Genomic DNA, 20,000 nt, shown 5'->3' with positions numbered 1-20,000 from the left:
TTTGTAGTAGCAAAACTCACCTTCAAAAAACATGCCCAGTAGCCCAGAAGGAAAGGCAACAACAACGGCAACAATACAAAGAAAAACAACAACAACAACAACAACAACCACAAGAAAAGCACAAGAAAAATACAGCATTACTGCCTACACCGCCATATGCACAACTGGAAAAACGCCAGCAGCCAGCAACACAGCCGAACCAAACAACAACACCACCAGTACCACCAAGAAAAGAATCAGCACCATCACCACCACCAACACCAACAACAACAACCCCACAAGAAGGGAACACGAAAAAGACTCCCACCCCACCCCCAAAAACCAAAACACCACATCCCAACTGTCACGAAACAGCACCAACACCACCAACAACAAAATCAACCCACACAAAAATAGTCCCCAACACCCTTCCCCTCCCACCCTCCGATTCCACCGACATGTCAGATGAAGATGACACAGAGGCTTGGCAAGTGGCCACGGGGAGAAGAAGAAAAAGGGGGAAAAAGAACGGAAAAACAAACAAACAAAGCGGGGAGGTTTACCGGCCCCGAAACCAACACATCCACAGAAAACAAAAACACCAACACAAACGCACCAACACAGAACCCCACAACAAGTTTGACAGCGATAAACACAAACAATCTAGACCTAATGAAATTCATTAGGTCAAACACTAACATAACAGATAATGACACGAAAACAAGCAATCACCCACGCACAACACCACCACAACACATCAAAATCATACATGTAACACAGAGCACATACAATACACTGAAATCTCTCTACCCGGATACAGTAGGGAGATTCCAGAAATATTCATAAAAAAAACTATACAAAAACCTTCTGAGAGAAGGTTGTGAGGCCAAGAGCCAAGAACTTTCGGACAGTAAGTAACTCTCTCTCTCTCTCCTTTCGTGTGTAAAACACAAATTTTGATAGAATCATGGTGAAGATTGGCTGTGTAAATGTGCGTGGCTTGGGGTCGCCTTGGAAACAAGGGTACCTCTTAAATGACATCAAGTCACACAATTTGGATATCATAGCCACTAGTGAGACCAGACTCCATGAACCGCGGGCCCTAAAGTCCATGTTTGGCGGACAGTTTAACATTTATTTTTCTCCCTGTCTACCGAGGATGGGCGGTAGTGGCACGGCGGTTCTTTTTCGCAAGAGTCTGGATCTCCAAGTAAAGACGATATTTACGGACCCGGAGGGTAGACTGGTTGTCCTAGATGTGGACGGCAGCGATGGAGGCGCTTTTCGGTTGCTGGCAGTTTATGTGCTTCCTTTAACAGGTCGGTCAGACTTCTTTCGACGTCTAGAAGTATTCCTGGGAACGTCTCGTCCCTTACTTTTAGTGGGGGATTGGAATGCTACCTTGGACACGCATCTAGACTACGTGGGGAGTGACAAAACTAGAAGGGGATGCAAAGGCCTCATAGACCTGCTCAGACGCTTCCAGTTGTCTGACAGGTACCGACTCGACCACCCAAATGTGCCAACGTGGACTTGGAGCAACCGCATTGGGTCGTCGAGATCGTATCTAGATAGGATAGTGTGTAGGACAAGAGATAGAGATAGTTTAGGATGTCCACAGTTCCACATAGTCAGCTACACGGATCACAAACTTGTGACGTGTACGCTAGACTTAGATAAGGCACATAGGCAGGGTCCCGGTTACTGGAAACTAAACGCGTCTTTCCCGTCGAGACAGGTTTTCAGAGACCGGATTAGCACGTTAATAAAGAGGGCTTTGACGGAAGCCATCGTCAACAACAAATGGTGGTTTGCCCTCAAGAGAGCAGTAATGGCGGAAGCAATAAGGTATAGCAGGGCACTTGCTGTAGAGAGGAACATAGTAGAGGGGGAGCTAGTGATAAAGTTAGAAGAGGCATTGCGAAGTGGCATCGCATCCGACGTTTTAGCGGCGAGGTTGGCCCTCGACCAACACTTCAATGCTAAACACGAAGGGTGTGCTGTCAGGGCAAGGATGCGTGCTCTGAGGAATGAAGGTGTTGGAGCCGCACGAGAGGCCCGGGTGGCGGAGGCGCAGCGGGGTAACAGAGCCACCATCCGGTCTCTGGTAGACGAACAGGGGCGCGAATTGCTCGAGCCGAGCAAGATGTGCGAGGCGTTTCAGCGGCATTTTGCCCGACTGTTCGGGAGGAGTGGCGAGCGAGAAGGCAGGGTGGACTTTAGTGCCTACCTGCACAGCTTGCCACGACTCTCGGCAAGAGAGGCGGAGTGCTGCGAAGGGGTCATCACAGCGGAGGAGGTGAGGGACGCGATCGCGGGTTGCTCGACGGACAAATCTCCGGGTTTGGATGGTCTGCCCTACGAGCTTTACAACTGTATGCCAGACTTGTTTGGAGACGTCTTGGCGGCCGTGTACTGCAACTGGCAGCAGAACGGGAGCATTCCCCGGTTTTGTGAACCGAGGAGCGGTAATGCTGCTGAAGAAAGATCCAAACAAGGGGGACGGACGCCATAGATAACTTTAGGCCCATCACTCTGCTCAATGCAGACGTGAAAATTTTGGCCAAGGTGTTAGCCAAGCGGTTGGCGCTTGTCATCGAGAAACTGGTTGGCACGGAGCAGACGTGCGCCGTGCCGGGCCGGAGCATCCATGACAACCTCCATCTGATGCGCTACATCATAGAGAAGGTAGTTAAGGAACCTGGCATGGGTGGGACCCTGATCAATTTGGATCAATCCAAAGCTTTCGATAGGGTAGACTATCGATACTTGGAGGCCGTCCTCGAAGCGGCCGGCTTCGGTCCCGTTTTCCGCGGCTGGATGGCTGCCTTGTACACAGGCATCCGTTCGGTTGTTCGCGTCAATGGACGTCTATCGGGACCCTTCGACATTGCACGTTCGGTTCGTCAGGGATGCTCCCTGTCGCCGCTCCTGTACGTATTGACTCTCGAGCCACTACTGCGGAAGCTGGCGACGCTGAGGAGCATCCCGCGAGAACTGGGGTGCGGGACGAGCGTGTTGGCATACGCGGACGACGTCACCGTCATAGCGTCTAGCCACGAGCACATCGAGCTTGTCGGCGAGACGCTGAAAGACTACGAAGCGGTGACGGGAGCGAAAATCAACCGGGATAAGTCGGTGGGTTTGCTGCTCGGCACCTGGAGAAGCAAGCCCATACCGTCCGGCAGCGCCTCAGTAGTGGGACGCTGGACGGACGGTCCGGTCAAGTTGCTCGGAGTCTGGTTCGGTCCGGACCTGCAAACGGAGAAGAACTGGGACGAGATAACGAGTAGGGTGACCACTCTCTGCCGGCAATGGTCCGAGAGGAAGCTGTCCCTAAAAGGTCGGGCGGAGGTGGCGAACGCGTACATCGCGTCCGTCATCGAATACCGCCTGACCGTCGTGCCTTGTCCCGATCGCGCCATCACCGAAATGGAGCGCATCCTCTTCCGCTTTTTGTGGAAAGGAAGCGTTCCGATGGCGAGGCGATCCGTTTGTTGCCAACACCCGCTGAAAGGAGGGCTGGGCATGCCGTGGTTGATGATGCGCAGACATGCGCTGAGACTGCGACATCTCCGGCTCTACGTAGACGACGGTGAGCAGGTGTGGTCGCCGTTTGTGCGACGCGCTTTCCCGCAGCTCGTCTCCATGACCGAGCTGCAGTCGTGGATCAAAAAGAGGCCGAGGAATGGCGAATGGCACCGTGAGTGTCGCGTTGCTCTGCAACAACTTTGCCGTCCCGGGTCGACCTTGAGCGGCTGCATCACAACGAAGTCATTCTATAGGGGATTAGTGGAGGGCAGGTACGACGACGATCTCGGGGCGAACCTGGGCATCGACGAGGAATACCTGACCCGCCTGTTCAGGCCGACTTTCGGGCCGGGACCTATGGACAACTTCCAGAAATCCCTGGCCTGGCAGTGTTACCGAGAGGCGCTACCCGTTCGGGATAAGCTCTATAGACACGGCTCGCGAAATGCGGGGCCGACCTGCCCGAGATGCGGTCAGAGCGATGAAACCGTTCTGCACGCACTCGTGCAGTGTCCAACCATTTCGGAGCTGTGGGCTTATGTCGAACGACTGCTGTCGCGTGTGGGACGAGTCGGTTTATCAACCGAGTCTATCGTCAATATCGTCACGCCTCCTTCCTTTAAACGGGAAGGAAGAGCTGTATTTATCGTACTTGTGGCTATGGCCAAATAATGCATCTGGTGGACGCGTCTGAAAGGATTAGAGACAAATACTTTCCTCTCTGGTCAATCTCTCATCAACTTTTTCAAGTATCACTTGAAAAGGAAGGTGAGAGTAGAGAGGCAAGTGTTGTCTAGCAAATGTTTCGAAAAAAGATGGATACATGTAGCAAGAATGGCACGTATAAATGACGAAGCCACCTTGACCATGAATCTATAAAACGTTTTAAAATTTTGTAAACGAAGTTACTTACGTTTCTTGCATAAATAAAAGAAATTTTATTTAACAAACTGTGACACTAAGGACCGAGGTTACCGTGGTCTTTTCGTAGGTTTTTCTTTCCACGGATAACCTCCCCATTTATTGAGAATTTTCTGTATTATTTCGTATTTTTTGTAAATACCCCAAACGTTTTACGATGTTTTTTTTCATCGTTGTCCCCACTTTTGTTTTTTTCTGCTTTGTTTTCGCCCCCCTCGAAAAGAAAAACTCTACATTTGTATTTTGTCCCTTCTATGTTGAGCCCTGTGTGGCTAATAAAGAAACATATCTATCTATCTATCTATCTATCTATCTATCTATCTATCTATCTATCTATCTATCTGTCTGTCTGTCTGTCTATCTATCTATCTATCTATCTATCTATCTATCTATCTGCACATATATGCAGACACACATTCATTCACATACACACACATGTCCATAATACATACATAAATTACATACATACATACATACATGCATACATACATACATGCATGCATATATATGTGGATATATATATGTTTTTGAGAGAGAGAGAGAGAGAGAGAGAGAGAGAGAGAGAGAGAGGGAGAGAGAGATAGAGAGAGATGCAGCGCAAAGTTTTGTCAGTGAACAGGTCGCGGTTTCAACGTGACGAAAATATTTTGGCACAAATGAAAATTAAATGCTGAAGCGAAAGTAACGGTTTTTGTGTGTTCTTGAATGGCATACAAATATCTTCCACTGTGTGTTCCGTTAAGAACGTATTAGAGTACAAATAGAGCTCATTCAAAGGGTCCATAGATGTAATAGCATTGAAATTAAAATTTACTTGTGGAGACAGCGATTAAATATCGCCCGAGGAGATACGTATGGATCTTATTATACAGGTAAATCGTTACCTTATTTAATTTAAATTTAAATTTAAATCCCGTAATCGAAACATTTGTAGTGATCATTAAAAAGCTGTCTAAACGTACTTACTCTTCTTTTTGACTCTTTTTAATATATATATATATATATATATATATATATATATATATATATATATATATATATATGTGTGTGTGTGTGTGTGTGTGTGTGTGTGTATGTAGGTATGTATATAAATAATGTGTGTGTGTGCGTGTGTGAATTATCATTGATACTTCTTGGGATACGGGGACGTCATCATATTCCGAATACTGAGCCACGCCCAGCCCGAACCACCACAGAAAGAAGAACGTAAAAGTGTCGATCACACACACAGGTGTCTGAATATATACATGTAGAAGTATAAATTTATAAATGTACGCGTTTGCGCGCGCACACACACACACATGCACACACAGTATATACTATGCATTCATATAACTAATACAAATTAATATATTTCCATATACATATGCATACATACACACACATGTATTTATATATATATATGTGTGTGTGTGTGTGTGTGTGTAGAGTGTTAGGTGTGATGTACAGAAGTAAATATTGAAAAAAAAGTCGTCAGAATTTTGGAATAACTTCTTTCATTTATTTTATACATATAATAGCGCTTTCGTTCGTCTTTCGAACTTGTCAAATATAACTGTGAAAATACAGAGATCTAACTTATTTATATAAAACAGGTGTTTTTTGGGGGTTTTGTTTATAACAGAACATTGTTTCTTTTTGTTTTTTTTGGAGTGAGGCTTTGGAGACAATGGAAGATGTATAAGCAAATAGATAGATAGATAGGCAGATAGAGAGATAGAGAGATAGACTGATAGTCAGACAGATAGAGAGATGGATGTGGTAAAAGAGAGAGAGAAGAGCCATTGTATTGAATTGGTCTTATATATTGGTATATATATATATGATTATTTTCAGGGACCACTAGAATCAAGGTATTTTAAAAAGGCACCAGAGTAGAGTCGGGGATATACATATACATGCACACACACACACACACACACACATACATACACACACACACACACACACACACACACACACAGATATATATATATATATATATATATATATATATATATATATATATATATATATATATATATAGAGAGAGAGAGAGAGAGAGAGAGAGAGAGAGAGAGAGAGAGAGAGAGGGAGATGGATAGATAAACAGATCGTATCTTGTGTATGTTTGCTTATCCATTCCTTTATTTTATGAATATCTATTCGTTATAATTTCCCTCCCTCGTCCACCCCGGTCCCTTTTATATTCCTCTCTCGATAATTTCATAAACAACCACCTTTTAATAGCAGCACAAATCACCTTCATTCTAACTCACCTTAAAAAATATCTTAAAAGACCAATCATTTCCTATTCCTCCATACTTTTATTTTTACCTTCTGATAATCCTTTAACACTAAACTTTCAACTTAAGTTACTACTATAATCAACCCTATTATATATTTACTGATAGATCTTATTGATTATATCCCTAATTATATCCCTTAATTTTGTGTGATTTTCTCTCTTACGTGAATCACTCACAACGGTTACCTCTCGCCGTATTCCAATTCACTTCTGTATTCATCGACGGACAGCTACTAACCCTTAGCAAATCGATTTTTCTCAGTTTCCAATTACCGTAAATTCTTCATATTTACTCTTTAGGGTCCATCCGTTTGCTCTTTCTTCTTTTCTTGTATTATTTAGCCCTTATTTCGTAAATTAACCGTTTTCTAAATTATATTCCGCTATTCATTGTCATTTTCTACACAAGATTTCCAATGTTCGCCATCATTACTTTCCACGAATCTTCAAAGCTGTAAGTTCTTTTAAATTGCGCTCTGGGAAATTTCATCTAATTGAAACAATACGCTTAAACCTCCCTCTATTACACACACACACACACACACATACACACACACATGTACACACACACCTGCACATATCCGCGCACACACAATACTCACACACATACACACATGCACACAACACACAATATACACACGTACAAACCCACACCCCCCACACACGTACGCACACACACACATAACACATACAAAGACGCGCACACACACAACACTCACACACAAACACACACACGCACGCACACACACATATGCACACACACACACACACCTGCACACATCCGTATACACACACTCAACACTCATACACATACTCACACACATACACACAACACACAATATACACACGTACAAACCCACACACACACACGTACGCATACACACTCACACACATACAACACGCACATGCACACACACGCACGCACACACGTACATACCCGTGTACACACATATACACACACACATACTCACACGCATGCACACAACACACACACAACGCATACACGCCCAACACACACACACGAGCACATAACCAACACAGAACACACACACACCACGTATATGTATGTATGTATATACGTTTTTCTTAGAGTTTTATTTCAGTTCTTGTTGAGAGAGTTCATGCTGCTCGCTAACAAAGTGACAAGGCTTTCTGAGTTTCCGGAGTTTGTAAATATGTGGTTGCTTTGGTTGAACTGTCGATACATATAACCAAGTGTGTACGCAGATAATTTAGTAAAACTGAGGATTTGACTTTCACGTCATTGCAATCACCAGGCGAGAACTGTTGCAACTTATTGAAATGCAGCTGAAGTCAAGGTAGTCAACACCGTGCATATGACAATATTTTGTCGTATGTTTGCTTACAGACATCACTAAACCATGACACATACGCATGCGTAAGCTTAGTAGCATGTTGTGATTTATTTAAACGTGACATGGAATAAATAACTTTCATCTCTGCAAGTTTGAAGTTAGTGGCAAATGCGCAATTTGCAATATACTAACCTTTATGTCAGTTCGCAGCGTTTCCCTTTCCGAGCTCTGTAGCTGAAGAGGAGATAACCACTCCGAAATGCTTTCATTCTACAGTCAGGTTAGGTGAGGCTGTGGGTTGACTCTGTGTATCTACACCTATTTGTCTACAGATAGACATTTTCTCCATGAAAAAATACTGTGAATGCCTTTCTTACGGGTTCGAATAAGTCTTAAGCATATTTGAACTAATAACAAGTTTGTGTATATATCTGTTATCTGTTACTTGTTCCAGCCATTAGACTGCAGCCATTCTGGGGTACCACCACGAAATTTTAGTCGGATGAATCGACACCAGTACTTATCTTCTAAGCCTGGTATTTATTCTATCAGTCTCTTTCCCGAATCGCTAAGTTGCGTGGATGCATATGTAATATTTTTACAAGAAGGATGACAATGATTTCGACGATTCAGTCGGATTGTCCGGTAAAGGCTAGTTCTTGTAAAAGTTTGATAAATATGTATTCAACTAAAGACTATTGAGCAGTTTTTCTGTTTAATGTTAAATTGCTTTTAATATATATAAATCAACATAAAAACAAATGTGTGTGTATATGAATGTATATGTACGTGTGTAGAAATGTGTATATGTTTGTGTGAGTTATATGGGAAATATATTTATGAAGCTGAAGTGATACAAACAGAAACGTATACGGCCCAGAAGGATATACTGGCTTATAAAGAGATACACACATACACAGACACACTGACTTACTTACATACATACATACATACATACATACATACATACATACATACATACATACATACATACATATAGACAGACACAGACAGACAGACAGAAATAAAAATCCACAATATGCTAGAAGACAGCCAGTCATAATGAAAAGGAATACTGGAGGAATGTACCAGTGAAAACCTCAATAAAATGTAAGTAGAACAGACCTGATGTAATGATTTGGGATAAGAGAAGAGAAACTGTGCACAGTTGTGGAAATTAGCTGCCCAGCGGATGTTAACATAAAGCTGAAGATCAATGAAAAAGAGAACACCTATGCTGAACTATTGAGGAATCTGCAGTTACTCTATCCAGATTACAAGTTTGAGTTTATACTTGTAATTATTGGGGCCCTAGGATATGTAACTCACTGCCTAAATACCATGAGAATACATAGATAAAACATATGAATCTGCACATACATACATACATACATACATACATACATGATGGCTGCCCCTCGTTATCGAGTATGGCCATTGCACGAAGCTTAACTTATCGGTGCTGTGATCGAATGTGACTTTTTAGCCCAGCCAAAGATCCACAATGTCTTGCACAGAGTTGGCAACCAAAACCTTTACTGGCAATAGCTGGATGTTGTTGTAATTGGGCTCCATGTACCATTGCGTGTCGTTTAAGTCCTCCTGCTGAATCACACTCCCTTCCACATGCCCGACAGACATGACTAATATGGTGTGTAGCATCATCACCAGCGGCCTGGTGGTCAATCATCGGTCTTGCTTTATGACTACGAAGATGACTCATGAGTCCAGCTCTACTGAGGCAGGGTCTTGCACAGACACTGCATGTCAGTGTCATGCATACATACATACATACATACATACATACGTTGTTGATGTTAAAATTCCAATGAAGGAACCTTGGATGTAGGCTAGAAACCTGTTCTTTCTCTATTGGCAAGAAATCTTGAAATAAACTGAATAATGACATACATACATACATACATACATACATACATACATACATACATACATACACATACTTACATACAATATTATATACACCAATACTCATACATACATACATACATACATACATACATACATACATACATACATGCATACATACGTACATACATACATACATACATGCACCAGAAATTCGACATACAAAAGCGTATACATTATAGATGTATATTTTATATATACTTATAAAAAAAGGACTTTGGGTCCATCCTGAGCCATAGACTTCTAAGGATGGTTTCCCGGATTCTGTAGTATATATATTTCCCCCTGGATAGGATTTCAGTCAGTCACAGGATTACTCACTTTAGTCAGTTGAGTGGACTGGAGCAACGTGAAAATGAAGTGTTTTGTTCAAGGACACAACGCTTCACCCGATCCGAGAATCGAAACCACAATCTGACGATTATGAGCGCAACAGCCGATACACTAAATCACGCACTTCCGCTATGTCGATTTCTAAATATGTATGTATGTATGTATGTATGTATGCATGAATATATACATATACCCATACATATGCATACATACATACATAACATACATACATCATGTGTGTACGTGTGCGTGTATACATATATGTGTGTATATATATGTATAAATACATAAATGTGTATGTGTGTGTGTATGTATATATGCGTGTGTATAAATGTATTTATTTATATGCATATATATATTTGTATATGTGTGTATGTATGTACGTATGTATGCGTGGATGTGTGTGTGTTACACTTTAATAGATAATCCCTAATCCCTTCTGTAAATATATATACCGCTAATCCTGTAATCACAACAATATTTTTCCATTATAATGACTCAGTAATCATTCTGTATGTATGTGTGTGTTTATGCATAAGTGTTTCTGTATCTATATGCATGTGTTTGCATATAGATTCTGTGTATGTATGTATGCATGTATGTATGAATGAATGAATGCATGTACGAATATATGTGTATCTATGTATTATATAAGTACGTAGGTACTTATATGTGTGTGTATATATATAAAAGTATATGTATGTATATGTTAGTATATCATGTATGAATGTAGATATATATATATATATATATATATATATGAAGCATATATAATTATGAATGTATGAGTGCATACATATATATATATATAATTATGTGTGTGTGTGCGCGCGCGTGTATGTATGCGTGTATGTATAGATGTACGTAATTTTACACTTAATCTATATAAGAGTAGTAGAAAGAAATCCAGCAACCATGACCTTTTGTAGGTCAAGCTAAACTGTTGGGTGTGTGAGGAAGGGATGCCTAAATGTAGAAAGAGAGAGATGAGTTACAAGGGAGGAAAATTTTAGGGTGGAGGGGAGGAATAATTGGGTGGGGTACTTAATTTGGAACATAGCAGGATAGAATGAGATCAGGAGCGGTGGTGAGAAGAGTCCATTAGTTAAGCTATGATGGAGATCACACACTCCTTGATTACAACAATAAACATCTCATAGTTAAAAAGAAAATCAATAAAATCTACATGAATATTGCATAGTGACGGTGTGTTGTGGTTGTTTTTTTACGATGTTTAGGATGTTGGTTTTTACGATGTGGATTCGATTCCCGGGCAATGTGATCTGTTTTTCGTGTAATGGACTTTTTTTTAATCTTATCCCGGTGCATTCAGTTAGAAATGAGTACCAACAGTACCTAGATTTTACTCCTGAGCAGGACTGGTTTTGTGCCCAGAGAAGACATCCGTGTGCTCTCCGTCCAAATACTTCGAAAATCTCGATAAACTCTGGTCGTTCGTGACCCTGTAGGCACGGGAAAGACGAACTTTGTATAAAGGCTGGTCTGTATGTGGTAAAACTGAATGTGTATAAAGGTTGGTCTGTAATGTGGTAAAACTTAAACATATTTAAAGACATTTAATATTCACAGCACAGTAGCAAAGCTGTAAAAGTAAAAACAACAACAACAAAGTTAAAGTGAATGCGAAGTTAACAAGTTTGCTTCGTAGATTGCGTTGTCGCGTTCAGTGCCATTGCATGGCATTTTGGCCAAATGTCTTCTACTGAAGCATAAGGACGACAAATACCCAGCGCTAAAATAACCCCCCCCCCCCCCTCCCACACACACATCTGATGAAGATGATGTGTTTTACGCCTGCGAAACTTTAAGTAATGTAGAGCTGAGTCAATTTGTTTTTAAATATACGTAATTCCACTTCAATGTTTTGAGCACTCTTTCGTTTTCAACTCGCTCATGTGTGTGCGCACGCGTGGGGGTGGGGGTGGGGGTGCATAAATATATATATATGTACATATGTATGTATGTATGTATGTAGGGAGAATTCACAAAAAAAAAAAAAACGAAGACTGGTAGTTTAGACAACAAACAGATGTATTAGTATAACGCTCGGAAAGTGAAAAAGTCTTTAACGTTTCGAGCCTAGGCTCTTGCACAGAAAGGAACAAGGAGAGAAACAATGAGAGAAAAAAAAGAATGTGTAGTGGCTAGCGATCTATCATGGCGAATGCCGGGCAGAAGGGTCACACAGGAGAGCTAAGAAGGAGGAGATATATATATATAGTATACTGTTCGGTGAAGGTAAGATCAGCAAAACTTATGAGTAGTATCTGTATTTCAAAGGGCAGGCGTTGTCACAGTTTGTGTCGTGTTGAATCTGCATGAGAACTACATTAAGGATACTCGTGGTTGTGGAGTTAATTCCACGAGCAGGGGCTGTTCGGCAGATCGTATTTACTGGAGCACTCGTCGTCGCAACCGACGGAGAGCCCGACCATTTAGTTATGTATGTATGTGAGTATATGCATGTGTACGATGTGTATATTTAAATACATAAATGGTGGTTGTCTACTCGTTATGCAATCTGACCACCTCTTGTACTTACACCTGAGATCTGGCATGATGCGGCTTTTAAAACTATGCAACATTTTGAGAAGATACTCACACAGATTGCATATCTGATTCGGACGACGAAGGGCTACAGTGAAGCTCTGATCTTTGTGGATCTTAAAATGTCTTTTAAGACCCCCTTTAGATTTGCAGACCTTTTGGCATACACGGCATTGACAGGTGTGCACAGATATATACATACATACAAACAAACACACACACACACACATACATACACATTGATAAATACACATATACAAACATATATATGTATACATAAGTATACATGAGTATATATACGTGTGCGTGTGTGTGAGTGTGAGTGTTTACGCACACATACTCATATCGTTTTGTTCTGATTTGGAGTGAGCGATTCCATTCCATTTCATTCTCTTCGATTCCATAAAGGAATCAGTCTCTTAGTGTTTTATTGCTTGTTCAATCGTGCGATATTATCAAAATAAAAGAGGATAACTGGTGAAAACACAAATAATAATAATAATAATAATAATAATAATAATAATAATAATAATAATAGTAATAATGATAATAATAATAATTCTTTTATTTGCCACTGGGGGATCAGATGAGGTGGACATTAAATAGCCAGTGTACAATTTGTGGAAGTTGACATAAAAGATGGGATGAACAGAGGAGAGGAAAAGTAATGAAAGTATACATGGTATGCAAAGTATGTGAACACATCTAAGAGGAAGTCCTGATGCAGAAGAAACTCCAGTTAGAGCCAATCAATGAAACCTAGAAGTTCAAGATCATCTGATTACCAAAGGTACAAGCCCTCACCCAACTGTTTTCCAATCTACAAGCACATGCTTAGAATAGGTTCATTTACCCTAAGCATTTGTGCCAGTCACCCACCTTTTCACAAATTCCCTGATTGAGGGCACTCCTCTCTCCACCTTCACTTGTCTTTTCAAGTGGAACCTAAAACTATCGATGAGGGCTTGGCAGGAGAAGAAGGTGTCTGCTCGCAGTCCTTTCAGTGTTATCCACCACTCAACTTCTTTCGCTATAATCACAAGACAGAGAAACCACCGTCTGTTCTGGCTTATTTAAAAAAGGTGGCTGGCAGTGCGATCTATACAACTGACTCTACCGATAGTCGGAGTTGTTCTTCACAAGAGAACAGCGGTCCAATAAACCACCACGAGTCAGCAATAAACCACCACGAGTCCGCAATGCTCAGGCACTGCCAGGTCAAGCATTTCCGGAAATAATCCTCGATTGTCCCCGAATCGAAGGTCCTTCAAAACAAACCAACTGGTTCGTTCTCGTTTCGACGACAACGTCATCACTCTGACCAACCAACAGATCTCAAAATATTTCTAACAAGAAGTTCCACCCACTGCTTAGCCCGACGGGTGAGCGGTTAATAAATTAACAGAGATAGAGTTTTTAACTTCAACATGGCTGAATATGCTGCTTCCGATGATAGGAGATTAAGTTTTTACCGTGTAAAACACAACATCTAAATGGTTTTATCACATATTTTATAAATGTCACCTCACCCGTCGCCCTTGTGACAATTATCGGATAAAATTATTATTATTATTATTATTATTATTATTATTATTATTATTATTATTATTATTATTGGTGTTGTTGTTATTGTGATTGTTGTACGAGGAGACATGTTGTCGGGGAGGACATGATGTTAAATGTTCTGTGTCTTTTTCGGTTCAATACGTGTTACATTGGTCGACAAGAGACAAAGAGAGATATTTCTAATAGCTGTCAGCTACAAAATTGATCACTTCAACAAGTTTCCTTTGACAATGTCTTAATACAACTTCACTGTTGTTGGTAAACAGACGTGAATTTAAATAGGTTTTCAATCAAGATCTGGTTATAAAAATTTGCGATGCACTAAAGAGCAGTACAGAAAATCAATTTGACAATCTATCTATCTATCTATCTATCTATCTATCTATATATATATATATATATATATATATATATATATATATACGCACCCCCACCCCCACACACACACTAGATGCCTACGGTGTCTGCTATTGTACAGTTGTTCTCCTTGCAATTTTTTCAGATATTTTCTTCGAATTCCGTTAAAATTACTTTCAATTTTTCAAGTTTGTTAAATCTTGTCTCAAGAGCACTACGGCTGGATACTTACCCATCCCCCAGCCCAACGCCAACACACTTCATTTGTTGTTTGTATAATTTCGGAAATAATTGGGCGTTTTAATATAGACACGGAATAATAATAATAATAATAATAATAATAATAATAATAATAATAATAATAAATAATAATTGTTTCATTTATATATCACCTGAGCGAAGGCTGAGGGGGGCAATACAAAACAGACATAAAGTGTGGGGGTTTACGTATAGTGAAAAGATAAAATAACAAAAAAAAAAAGTAAGTATATATGGAATATGCTGAAAAGAAGGGAAATAACATACAAAAGTTGAAATATAATATTCCTTTCTACTAAAGGCACAAGGCCTGAAATTTGAACTCAGAACGTTGCGACAGACTAAATACCGCTAAGCATTTTGCCCGGTGCGCTAACGTTTCTGCCAGCTCGTTACTTCTACAATGATGATGATGATGATGATGATGGTGGTGGTGGTGACCAGCTTATATTAAAAAAATGTGTAACAAGGCGCGGTTTTGAGTTGAGTGTGTTGTGAGAAGTTTGCTTCCGAACCACATGGTTCCGGGTTCAATCTCACTTCGTGTCACATTGCACAAGTGTCCACTATTATAGCCTGAGGTCAACTGTGTCGTGTGTGTGTGTGTGTGTGTAAATATAAGGCGCCGAGCAAGCAGAATCGTTAGCATGCCGGACTGAATGATTAGCAACGTTTCGTCCGTCTGCACGTTCTGCGTTCAAATCCCGCCGACGTCGACTTTGCCTTTCATTCTTCCGGGATCGATAAAATAGATACCAGTTAAACACTGGGGTCGATCTAATCGACTTACCCCTTCCCCCCCGAACTTGCTGGCCTTGTGCCAAAATTTGAAAACTGTCTATCTATCTATTTGTCTATCTTATATATATATATATATATATATATATGAAAAAGAATCTTAAACCTTAAAGACTTCATTCATACATTTCTATACATATATATATTTTTTGAATGCCCATTATTCCGATAATTCTGAATTTTTACAGTTACACTTTTTCCATGACAGTAGATATTTTTTTTTATTCCACAACGTATATGTAGTGGCTTCATGCAGGCATAGCGTGGATTCGATCCTCGATTGCCAAATTTCATTTAATTTCATTTAACACTTGAACAGAGCTTTTCTTACGGTAAAAGAATAGTTTTTCTGTGAATGACAGCAGTTATACATTTCCCAGATGCTTTCGTTAAGCAGAATAATGTCTTTGCCTCTCGTCAACCTCCGAAAACCTCTTTTGCCAACCTCCAACAACCTTTCCCTCCTCTAGTTGACAGTTTTTTGTAATTTTCCATGACCGAAAATACACCTTTTGTGGCAGTTATAACGAAATTGCTTTCTTATATCAGAGTAATAAGGCGTTTCAATAGAACATCTTAACCCCCGGGAATTACAAAGTACACCAGCTAATATGTATATGTATATATATATATATATATATATATATATATATATATATATATATATATATATATATATATATATATATATATATATATATATATATATATATATATATATATATATATATATATATATATATATATATATATATATATATATAAGGGCAAGGGGTAATATTAGGTTGTTTCACATGAAATGTCGCATTTTTAATTATTTGTTATTTCAGTCATTTAAAAACTCGATTACATATACCTAGCATTTAGTCTTGACTCTTTTTCTTTCCCAACAATATTGGTATACAAAATTCGTACCCACAGACCTTATCAAACTGATAACATCCAAACTATGTTGAGTGATTTTCTCGTATGAGTATGAGTACGAACCGGGTCACTCTGCCGCAGAAGCCCTACGGAATATTAAGCGGGCCTTTGGTAATAGTTTTATTGACATCAGAACTGTTCAGAGATGGTTCCAAAGCTCTCGTTCAGGAGATGATAGCCTTGAAAATAAACCAAGGGTTAGGCCAAAATCAGTTATTCGACATGGATTAAATGCTTCGGTTGAACAAAATCCGAGAACAAAGGTTCGAAAACTTTCATCACAACTCCAAACATCTTGCACAACTGTTTTTGTACACCTTCAAAAAATTGGAAAAGTCAAGAAAACAGATAGATTTGTTCCACATCAACTGAACGAGATTCAAAAAAACAGACGCCTCGAAGTGTTCTCCTTACTGCTTTCTCGACTGGAAAAAGACCAATTTTACATGTGATGAGAAATGGATGCTTTTTGTCAACAGAACAGGACAGTGATTAGATGCAGGAGAGTTACCTAAGCACTACGCAAACTCACCATTGCACCCTAAAAACTTAGTAGTCACTGTATGGTGATCTGCGAAGGGAGTCATTATTCATTTTTGCAACAAGGTAAAACGGTAACAGGAACATCGTATGGGCAGGAAATTGATTGTACGCTTGAAAATTTGAAAAAGAAGTAACCCAGACTAGTGAATAGAGATGGCCCAATTTTGCAAATTCATTCTGTTCAGTTACCTATCGGCATAGTGATGATTGGCAAACTCCGGAGGTGACACTTTCATTTCCCCTTAGCTCTCACGTCACACAGGTGTTAATGTTTATTTGAGTTGGGCCATGCCCTTCCAATTGCTATAGATCCGTAATGCATCTTACAGCTGTGCCGGTCACCTGTATGGTGAGGTATCCTACATTGGGGAGTGGTAACGACTAGGGTAGGGTAGCTGACTGCTTATAGTGATCATTCGTCTTTTGGTTTCCTCTAGCTTTGCTCTCTTTTACAAATCCAGTGAACATACATATATTCCCGATTTCAAAGAAATTCAAACAATACATATTACACACAAGTTAAAAAGATTCCCAACAATTCAACTTCTCTGATTGACATTAAGACACCCACCCCCAATAGGGGCCTTAACTTCCACATTTTAGAGCTCCATGAGCTCCATGTGCTCCATTTTTCAGGAGTTACAGGTCAACACCTACTGTAAAGACATGAACAGAAGTAGGAGACTCCAATGGAATTTTCTCCCTAATCATAAATAATTTCTGGAAATAGAATGTAGCTCAATAATTCATTCGATTGCCAGTCAAGAATTGAATTTTGCCTTCATGTATGTATGTATGTCATTGTTCAGTTTTATTTTAAGGTATCTTGCCAACAGAGAAAGAGCCGGTTTCTAACCTAGATCCAAGGCTCCTTTATTGGAATTTCAACATCAACAACAGGGTATTTTTGATGTATGCATGTATGTATATATAGTTTAATTAGTTTAAATAGGTGGTATAAAAAGTGCTCATGACCCATACACACACACACACACACACACACACACACACACACACAATATATATACGTATATATAAATGACAGACATATATATATGCATCTATCTATTTATCTATCTATCTATCTATCTATCTATATACGTACATATATGTGTGTGTGTGTATGCGTATGTATGTATATATATATATATATATATATATATATATATATATATATATATATATACGTATGTGTATATATAAATAAATATGTTATATATATATATATATATATATATATATATATATATACATATATTATAATTAGACATGGTTCACGAGGTCTTCCAGTGTCTGCCACAACGGTGTATTCCAAAGACGGTGCAAGCATCAATACATCTTGGCAGTTGTGTGGCGCAAAAGTTTATCTCTCAGAACGAGGCTGCGATTAGTAATGGCCTGTCTGGTTCACGGAATATAAATAGAGAGATCGATAATCGTTCGCCCTTATCATCCAGCTTCTTCACCCCAATGCATCATCCTCTTGTTCTTCCTCTTTATCCCGCTTCTCATTATCATCATCATCGTTATTATTATCTTCATCGTCGTCGCCACCGTCATCATCATTATTATCATCCCCATTACCACAACCACCACCATCACTTCATCATCATGAACTCCGCCACCTCCACCAGCACCACCACTGCCGACTGAAGCAGCACCATTCCACCATCACCATCACCATCACCATCACCAACAGCACCAGCTGCAGTACCACCACCACCACCACCACCACCACAACCATCATCATCCCCATCATCATCATCATCCCCATCATCGTCATCATCATCATCATCATCATCATCATCATCATCATCATCCCAATCAACACCATAACGAGGATGGAACCTCGACGTCATTACTGTAGATGTTCTAAAAATAACATGGCGATCGTTTGCTGTAAATTTGGCGAGTGTCTTGGATTGCATCAGTTGATAAAAGTAAAAAAAAAAAAAAGGGAGGTGGGAAAAAAAATCACCAGAACAATGTTAACATAAAGAAAACCAAAGAAAAAAAACAAGCAAGAAATCGAAACCAAATTTATGGCCATGCTATTTTATTAATGATGATGGTCGAGAAATTGGAGAACTGCGGCAAATTGCAAAATATTGCACTAATTTTCTATATGCAAGCCAACGAGGGAAACTACGTGTGTGTGTGTGTTTGATCTTTTATCTTGTATCTTTTACTTGTTTCAGTCATTTGACTGCGGCGATGCTGGAGCATCGCCTTGTTTTTTAAGTCAAACGAATGAACCGACCTCCAGTACGTCTTTTTAAAAGCTGGTACTTATTCTATCGGTTTCTTTGGCCGAACGCTAGCTTATGGGGTCGCAAACACACCAACACCGGTTGTTAAGAGGTGGTGGCGGAACAAACACACACACACACACACATACGATTTCAGTTTCAGTCTATCAAATCCACTCACAAGGCTTTGGTCGGCCCGAGGCTATAGTAGTAGACACTTTTCCAAGGTGTCACGCAGTGGGATTGAACCCACAACCATATGGTTGGGAAGCAAGCTTCTTACCACACAGCCGCTCCGGGGCCTAATAGATATAATATAATATAATACATATAAAACAAGTAAAGTTAATCGCCACATCAAAGTGGCTGTTCCATGTTACTACTAGTTTAACCCCATCAGCTGGTTATCGGTACGGCACTGCATATATATATATATGGGGAAGA

The 20,000-nt window shown here is 40.1% G+C and overlaps 1 protein-coding gene across 5 annotated transcripts in view; it reads right to left on the bottom strand.

The window, feature by feature from the left end:
• The window catches only part of LOC106868559 (uncharacterized), a 243,598-nt gene that overhangs the window by 136,813 nt on the left and 86,785 nt on the right, over window positions 1-20,000 (bottom strand). The gene's annotated exons all lie outside the window — the stretch shown is intronic.

Source organism: Octopus bimaculoides, chromosome 27 (genome assembly GCF_046866305.1).
Source record: "Octopus bimaculoides isolate indiv1 chromosome 27, ASM4686630v1, whole genome shotgun sequence".
Taxonomy (NCBI): Eukaryota; Metazoa; Mollusca; class Cephalopoda; order Octopoda; family Octopodidae; genus Octopus; species Octopus bimaculoides.
The sequence above is the reverse complement of the archived record's forward strand: the minus strand, read 5'-3'. Positions and strand labels throughout refer to the sequence as shown.